Raw genomic sequence first — 9,138 nt, forward strand, 5'->3', positions numbered from 1 at the left:
TTTTATTTATCTATTCATGAGACAGAGAGAGAGAGAGAGAGAGAGGCAGAGACACAGGCAGAGGGAGAAGCAGGCTCCACGCAGGGAGCTCGACACGGGACTCAATCCCGGGTCTCCAGGATCAGGCCCTGGGCCGAAGGCAGCACTAAACCACTGAGCCACCCAGCCTGCCCTATTGCTTCCGTTTTTAACAGAGATATCTAACAAACAATTTTAGGACAAGATATTAAATATTAAATGCATCTCTAAAAGTTGTTTAGAACAGTATGACACCTGTGATGAGCACCATGTAATGTATGGAATTGTTGTATCTCTATGTGGTAGGCCTGAAACTAATATCTGTCTTAACTAGAATTAAAATAAGAATGCAAAAAAAAAAAATGACACTTTATTTTCATAAGGAAGAACATCTGGGAGAAATATTGGTTTTATGATGAACACATCCACAATTGAACTGGACATAGGGATTATTAGTATTATTATTTAAATAATACCCTGAAGAAAGGAACTCTAATATTTAAAATTCATCTGTTCCAATGACAATATTTAATAATATTCATGTCTTTCTCAATACAGAATCTTCAAAACTCTCTTTTCAAGGAAATTTCCTGAAAATGTTAGTGATTTCATTAAAGTCAGAAACTGTGATATGACAGATATCACAGATATCAAATTAATTTTCTTTTACTTCTATGTTCCAATTTTTGCAGATTATATGTATACAGGCTACTTTTCAACCTTGTGTTTTGGGGGCACCGGGGTGCTTCAGTCGGTTAGGCCTTCAACTCTTGGTTTCAGGTCAGGTCATGATCTCATGGATCCTGAGATCGAGCCCTGGATTGGGCTGTTCAGCGGGAGTCTGCTTGAGATTCTCTCCCTCTGTTCCTCCCAACCCCCTTAAATAAATACTCTTTAAAAAGAAAAAAAAGTATTTTGGAATCTGGTAAAAATAAGGAATAAAGCATGAGATTTTTACTTTTTGCTCTTTATAAAAAAAAAAAACAGAAAAATTAGAATTAAAGAAATAGCCTATTTTTATTGGATACTAACTAATGTCTGGCCCCATCTTAGGTAGTTTCTGTAAATTGAATTTACCTGGACATTAAAAGTGAGGTGCTACCATCCCTGTGAACACTTGGTCACAGAAAACCTTTAAGTAACGTGCACAAGATCACACAGCTAGAAAGTCACGGAGCCATGATGAAGCCCAGGTGTCCTGAATCTAGAGCATCCTTTGTTATCTCTATTTACTGCTTTTAGTTTTAAGTCATCTGTGTCCAGGTTCTTATGTGTAAAACAAGGCAGCGATGATCACCTTGTCAACGTGTCGTATGGATAATGTGCATAAAACTGAAAAGCATGTGAGAGACACCCAGACTATTAATTCCTTCCCCTAGTCTTTCTGCCAGTGATAAAAATCTCTAGACAAAAGCACAAAATTCACCAAGTATCTACTATTCAAAAGTACCTTTGAGTACCTTTAAATGACATTTCTTCACAACGAGCACCGGGGGCTGCCTGTGAGTGTGGGATCCCTAAACTGTACCCCTGAAACTAACATCACACTGTATGTCAACTACCTGGAAGTTAAATAAAAACTTTAAAAAATAGTATTTCTTTTTGTGAAGAAGGCCATGCTGGCTTAGCATTTATAAATTTAGAATATTATATGTTGTATTTTCTTAGAGTTGGGGCAAAATTAGCATTTGAACCCTGAGGGTGTTCTTAAGACAAAGCCTTCAAACAACATGGAATTTTATTTGAACTCTCCAAGTCTCTGATTTTTTTTTTTAAGATTTTATTTATTTATTCATGAGAGACACAGAGAGAGGCAGAGACCCAAGCAGAGGGAGAAGCAGGCTCCATACAGGGAGCCCGACGTGGGACTCGATCCCAGGACCCCGGGGTCACACCCTGATCTAAACGCAGGTGCTCAACCACTGAGCCACCCAGGGGTCCCCAAAGCCCCTGAGTCTTATTGTGAATTACACACTTGGAAAATTTTTCACTATCCTCATTTCCACTCTAAGGAAATGTTATCTTTCCCGTCCTCATTTGGCAAAGACTATTGAAATATTTGAAATAATTGTATCACTTATACTGTAATTACAGAATTGCTCCTTTTGCACCTTTCTTAAAATTTGATATTGTTATTGATTGAGGATGCTCCATGGTGAATTCAAAGTGCACTTGAAATCTCATTTTATGAAGATATATAATTATTTGACCTTTCTGCTTCTATCTGACAGCTGGTAGTGCTCCTGATGATGGCGGGTTGAGGTGCATAATCTTATATTTATTTTGCAACTTGTTACATTAATAGCTGTGTCTTTTGTTCTTAGTTGTAATGATTTTCAATGTGCTCACTTTGTATTGAATTTGAGGGTTTTTTTTTTTTTTTTTTACACTGAAATTCCTTTTGTCTATTCTTGAGCACATCTCTAATCTCTCTGCAGGTCAGAACGTTCATCTTTCATCCCTTCAAATAAACGCATCTCCTCAAAGTCACTCTTCACCAGAAAGAGTAATTAATATAACTTTTCCACTTCTTAGCCCCAGTTTTTGAGTCAGTTATAAAATGCCATTTCTGAGATCCCAGTTAATTCAGTGCTTAGGTCAAACATGTAGGGGATATATAGAACAATCCCTGGAAGACTTTTCCATTTACACAAACTTCTCTGCCATTATTTCTTTTTTTTTTAATAAATTTATTTTTTATTGGTGTTCAATTTGCCAACATATAGAATAACACCCAATGCTCATCCCATCAAGTGCCCCCCTCAGTGCCCGCCACCCAGTCACCCCCACCCCCTGCCCACCTCCCGTTCCACCACCCCTAGTTCGTTTCCCAGAGTTAGGAGTCTCTCATGTTCTGTCTCCCTCCCTGATATTTCCCACTCATTTCTTCTCCTTTCCCCTTTATTCCCTTTCACTATTATTTATATTCCCCAAATGAATGAGACCATATAATGTTTGTTCTTCTCCGATTGACTTATTTCACTCAGCATAATACCCTCCAGTTCCATCCACGTCGAGGCAAATGGTGGGTTTATTTCTAATTTTACAAAGTCCCGAGTATGTCAACAATGAATTAAATGTTGCAGTTTCTGTGATGCTTCCTGAAATGATAAATTATTTGTTTTATGTCCCTGTAAAATAAAACACTTAAGACCCTCGGCTGTATAGGTATTTTATAAAAATACAGTCTGTCTCCAGAAAGTATTTATATAGGAATGTACAACCTTCTCTAATAGTTTCAGACCATTTGTTTAGCTTCTCTTTGATAAGTGACAGTCTCTTTTTGTCCTTAGAAAAAGACCTCATCCACATTCTTCCAACAGGTGCATTAGTGCTGGAAGACTGTCAGGTGGATAATGAGAATTCAGCGACTTGAGAAGGCATGTCATATTTCTGAAAATGATGGAAAGTCACTTCCCACCTCTTTCCTAAGGTAGATGTCTTATTTTCCTGCCAATCTCCTGGCGTCACATTAGTCACACATTCTTGATCTGGTCAGATTCATCAAATAAACGATTTTTATCAATTACGTGACAGTTTATATTGTCCAAACTTGTGATGAGCCCTACTGATTTTTCAGCATCTTTTCACGGATGCATCCAATGCCCTCCATCTACCATTGCAATTCAGTGAGAGGTGCTGATGGAAACATCAATGCTTAGAAAAACCCTCTCTCCCTGTGTTGCACCCGGATAGCTGCTGTTCATTCTTTAGATTTTAACCTAGGGATTAGCCCACTCAGGAAACTTCTTTCTCTTTGTATATCCACATCCACCCATGCTCTCAGACTGAGGATAACCGGTCTTCATTTCTGCCTCTGAAGCGCTCTGTGTACACACCTATACACCTATTAAAGCGCTCCATGCAGTGCGATAACATGTCTGTCTCCCAAACTAGATTGCAAACTCAACGAGAAGCTTTAGGTCTATACGAAAAAAAAAAAAAAAAAAAAAAAAAGTCATCATTAGAGGTATAAAAAAGGGTGACATATTTCAAGTTATGTTTTATTAGAATGAAGGCCTCTGAGGGTTGCCACACAAAGTGATAAACCAGCAAGTTGTTTAATACATGGTCGAAGGAAGACGCTCATTGATTATTTACTGTTTTTCATTTAGTGATTTTCTTAATCTTCTGGTAGAATTTAAGTACTTTTACCTGATACCAATAATTTCATTTCTAAATATGATGTTTCAATCCACATTTAAGATCTGGTATATTCCAGCTTCACAAATGAATGCTTCACATCTGTCTTCCACAGTTTATTCATGGCCTCTGATTATTCTTTTCGTTATAACATGTTCTCATTTTATGAGTGCCATACTTTTTGCTCTTTCTTTGAAATGAACATAGAGACTGGAACTAGAGAATTGTGAGTTCCATGAGAAATGGCATCAATTAAATAAATAGGAAGCTATCTATTCAATTGTATAACCAACAATATTCTGATTTTTCTTTCAGATTTCTTAGAAGGTTTAGGGAAATTGCTAGTGAGACCTAAAAACGTAAGTATATGAATAACTAAAGACAAATTAAATAAGTGGAGAGTTATAAGGGAAATGACAATCATAATCTTCAACTCAGTTATAAATGGCTACTTTAATAAAACTGATAAATATTTAACAAACTTTCTAATTTAATATATTTAATACAAATACTCAATATTGAGTTTACAAAAATAGGTAATATAACTATATGGGAGAGAATGAGAGAAGAGATATAATATGGGAGTGAAAATAAAAGCTAAATTCTAAAACAACTAGTGAATAAAGAGAGATAATGCCTAAAACTTTGAAAAAACAGTAAACTCATGTTTAAGCATCATATCTAGAAATGAAATTGTCAGTATCAGAAAAATGTACCTAAAATTTAACTTAAAAATTTTTTTAAACATGTATCCAGAAGAGGATGTCTAGAGGGTGTGAAATAAGGCACTGGACTGAAGTGAGAAGGACCACACATTTATCGAGAGGCTTTTAAAATATATGGATATTGGGATCCCTGGGTGGCGCAGCGGTTTGGCGCCTGCCTTTGGCCCAGGGCGCGATCCTGGAGACCCGGGATCGAATCCCACGTCAGGCTCCCGGTGCATGGAGCCTGCTTCTCCCTCTGCCTGTGTCTCTGCCTCTCTCTCTCTCTCTCTCTCTCTGTGACTATTATAAATAAATAAAAATTAAAAAAAATATATAAAATATATGGATATTAGGTCAATTTGTATTAATTCATAAGTTTTAATGAAAAACAGGCATATTTGTTTATGACTTAAAATATTTTAGAATTTAGTTTAAAACTTTATAGTTTTATAGTGCAAGTAAGCAGAATTGAGAGGTATACTAGACTTATGAATCTAATTTCTTAAATCTAGAGTGTGTATATATCTATTATATTCCATGTAAATGGGAATCTAGAAGAGAAGTAAAAAACCAAAACTTTCCTCTGTGGGCCCTCTTATTTATTAGGGGTCTGTGATGTTGAGTGTATTTTATGTTACCAGAAAAGTATAAGGATATAAATATCTAATCAAATTAAAAAGTAAAAAGAAATTAATAATTCAGAGAAGGACAATGTCATAATCACACACACACACACACACACACACACACACACACACACTATACCCTCAGGGGCACCTGGGTGGCTCAGTGGTTGAGCATCTGCCTTCTGCTCAGGCTGTGACCCCAGGGTCCCGGGATCAAGTCCCACATCAGGCTCCCCTTCTTCTTCTTCCCCTTCTCCTCGTTTACCTCTCCCCTCCTCCCTCCTTTGCACCAACACTTCCACCGCACGATGACGCTTCCAGACACTGGAGTACCAGGGACACCAGGCATTTTTTTGGTGTGAGCAGTGGCAGTCTGCTAAATTGCAACGCCGTGACAGCGCTGCTCCCCAGAGAGCTGGTGTGAGACGGTCTATCCACATGCGACACACCTGCCACGCTCCTTAGACTAAGTGAGGATAATCCTTCTTCAGATGACAGCCAGCTGATGAGTATTCCCAGGTCCAAGATGCAACCCAGATTCTAATTAACCTGATTAAGCCTGTTGTACATAACTGCATTTTTCCCCCTCTTCCTTTGATCAAGTTGTCACTATCTATTTGGATATTCATCTTTTTTCCTGTTATTTACTGGTCAAGATGTGCTACATCTTAGAAACAATGCAAGGCCTCTACTTTTCGGTTGCTAGAATCCTCTCTGGTGCCCTCGCTTCCCTCACAGGCCAAAAGCAACAGCATCCATGACAAGTTTGAGATCTAACAGGGGTAATGATGATTTACTAATGTTCAAAATCACTTGTGTGGAACATGTGGAGATACACGGTGTTCAAACAGCCAGGATTAAGAAGAGCACACTCTGGCTGATAAAATAAAAAATAGTCTTTACTCTCATGGGAAGTCTTGGCCATGCTGCGGTGGAATGTTTCATAAAAGGGATAATCCGCATGATAGCAACTCAGAGTCGTGCAGCTTTGAAGATTAGTTGCGGGAACTTAGTAACCACACTCCTATTGATGTCCAGCATGCAGGTCAGTGACAGGTCACTTCAAATATTTCAGTAATGAAGAACAGAATATGATACAAGGATCAGAATTTGACTTTTGCGTTCACAGTGGCTTCACCCTTCGTAGTCACCACATGCCTGTTTTGTTTTCTTGTGTTTTCATAGAGGGAAGATGAACACAGAATTCGATGGATTATTATCCTCTGATCATAAAGCACTATCATAATTAAATCACACGCATCCCTTTTTAACTTGAATTTATATGTATATTTAAACAAGTATTCATTTGAATTTATGTATTTAAATATATGTATTTCCATAACTATTTTAAGTAACATAATGGCTATTTGTGAAATTGTACTTGTGCAGGACCAGGCTCATCTTCTCTGTATCATTCCACTTTTGGTGTATGTGCGGCCAAAGCCAGCACAGGTATTGGTGAAATTACTGTGCCTCAAGTTAAAACATTATCAACAACTTGATTCTAGATATTTATGTCTCTTTTTCTTATTCACCTACCCCCACCAAGTGATGTGTCCTTAATTTGTTTGACAGTAGTTTGCTTTCTTTTTTCTTTTTTTTAGTAGTTTGTTTTTTTTTAATGTATTTTTATAGCACACATATATTTCTTGGTTTTGCTTTAAAAAAAAAATGTAGTCTCACGCAACCTGCTTTTTTTACATTGCATTATGACATTAAAATTCATTTATATTTTGCATGGAACATTAATTCAGTAATATTCACTGCTGTGTAATACTCTATGAAGAATGTATCACAACTTACTGATAATTTCTCCTGTTGAAAGACACTTGTGCCATTTCCATCTGTATTGCTGTTATGAATAATGATGCTATGGATATTTTTATATAGATCTCATGTGGCAGAAGTACCAAAATGTCTTTGCATATATACTTGGAAGTAAAATAACAAGGTCAGAGGATATTTGCATATTTACATCTAAAAGAATGCCAAATTATTTTCTAAATTGTTGCATCAACTATCAGTTTTTAATAAATCCATATGATCATAAATAGCTTGCATTGCCTTAAGTTTTCCAATGGAATGGATATAAAATGGTTATTAATATAATTAAACACTCCATATATCCATTGGCCGTTTTCTCTTCTACAGATGGCTTGATAATATCTGAGTGCATTATTTGAGTTTTTATGCCATTCTTATTTGTTTGAGGAAGTATATACTTATATCTAGATCTGTAGCTATCTCAGTTCTATGTACCAGGACTATCTTCTCTAATTAGCGGTTTATCTGTATTTTCTTTAAAGCACTTTTGAAAAATGGAAGTTTTAAGTTTATTTTTCAGGTACATGAGCATTTTCTTTTTGTGATTAGATCCTTTTGTATCTTGATTAAGATATCCTTCTTACAAAAATATAATAATACATTCTTTAAAAAATTAATCATTACTTGGTTTTCATCAAGGCCATTACAGCAATTCAACGGGGAAAGCAAATCTCTCCAACCACTAGTGTTGAAATGATGTCATGTTAAAAAATAAATAATAAAAACAAAAGCTTTGACCCCTATGTAATATCTTACATCGTAAGACTTGGTTATTTTGAGATGCATCATAGATGGAAACATAAAAGCTAAAACTATATGGTCTCTAGAAGAAAAGAGGATAATATCATCATAATTTGGGAGTAAGCAAAAATTTCTCAGAACTCATAATGTACTAACTACAGAAGAAATGTGATGTTAAAATAATAATGATTAAATAATGATAAAGACATATAAAGCACAGTGTTTCTAATTTGCTAGTCTGTACTTTTCCAAGTGGCAAACAAAATGGCTAAAGTAATAGTAAATGATAGTAAATAGTCCAAGAGTGGGTAACAATACAACAAGGTTCATCAAGGGAAGTACTGGTCAGATGTATGACCTTGAGTTCTGTCCACTGGGCAGAGCAACTGTGTCCATTATCAGTTCTGCATGGCTGGTGCTGAGTTTGAACAGGTGCACTATCCCAGTGGACGCCACTGCATTTCAGTTTAGAGGAGCCATCAGTGAAATAGGCTCAGGCATTTAGTAGAACTTCCCATGACCCCAGGGCCCCACTGAGCCAGCAGATTTGCTCCAGCCAGTAGAAAGGAGGACGAAGTTGCCCTAACAGGAACAGCTGCTACTTTCTTCACATAAAGCCAAGATGTGAGCTTTGGTGGACCCTTCCATGCTGATAGTCACTAAGTCTGAGTTAAGTCACACCAAAAAGGGATTATCAGGCTGAAGAGTCAGGACACCTCCCGCTTCAGGCATTCATGTCAACAAGAGGACAGCAGCCAGCTAAGAGCTAATTTCCAACAGGGATGTAGCCTGTAGCAGAGTCAGGGAAGTGATAAGTCAAAATCCCAAAGGAGGTCTTGGGGCAGAGGATGACACCCTTTGCTGAGGTTCCACTTGGCAAAATCATCTGTCATAGAAACATGTTGCTCAAAGGCATCATTTGGGTTGCGGGACTCCAAATGTAAATGGCATGTAATAGCTTGTTAAACAGTTTCTGATGAAGACTTTGGTTTGGTCCCCACTCAAAGGATGCTGATTTGAGGGTAGCCAATGAATAAGAGACCAAGTAGAATGCCCCCACGTGACCATACTGTCTCTAA

At 37.2% G+C, this 9,138-nt stretch overlaps 1 long non-coding RNA gene across 1 annotated transcript in view; it reads left to right on the forward strand.

The window, feature by feature from the left end:
• The window catches only part of LOC118351319 (uncharacterized), a 31,395-nt gene extending 26,215 nt beyond the window's left edge, over positions 1-5,180 (forward strand). Inside the window, exons 2-4 of the long non-coding RNA XR_004806559.2 lie at positions 3,342-3,451; positions 4,477-4,520; positions 4,918-5,180. This is a non-coding gene — a long non-coding RNA (uncharacterized LOC118351319). The remainder of the gene's footprint in view (positions 1-3,341; positions 3,452-4,476; positions 4,521-4,917) is intronic.
• The last annotated feature ends 3,958 nt before the right edge of the window (positions 5,181-9,138 follow it).

This window comes from Canis lupus, chromosome 18, assembly GCF_003254725.2.
Source record: "Canis lupus dingo isolate Sandy chromosome 18, ASM325472v2, whole genome shotgun sequence".
Lineage (NCBI taxonomy): Eukaryota > Metazoa > Chordata > Mammalia > Carnivora > Canidae > Canis > Canis lupus.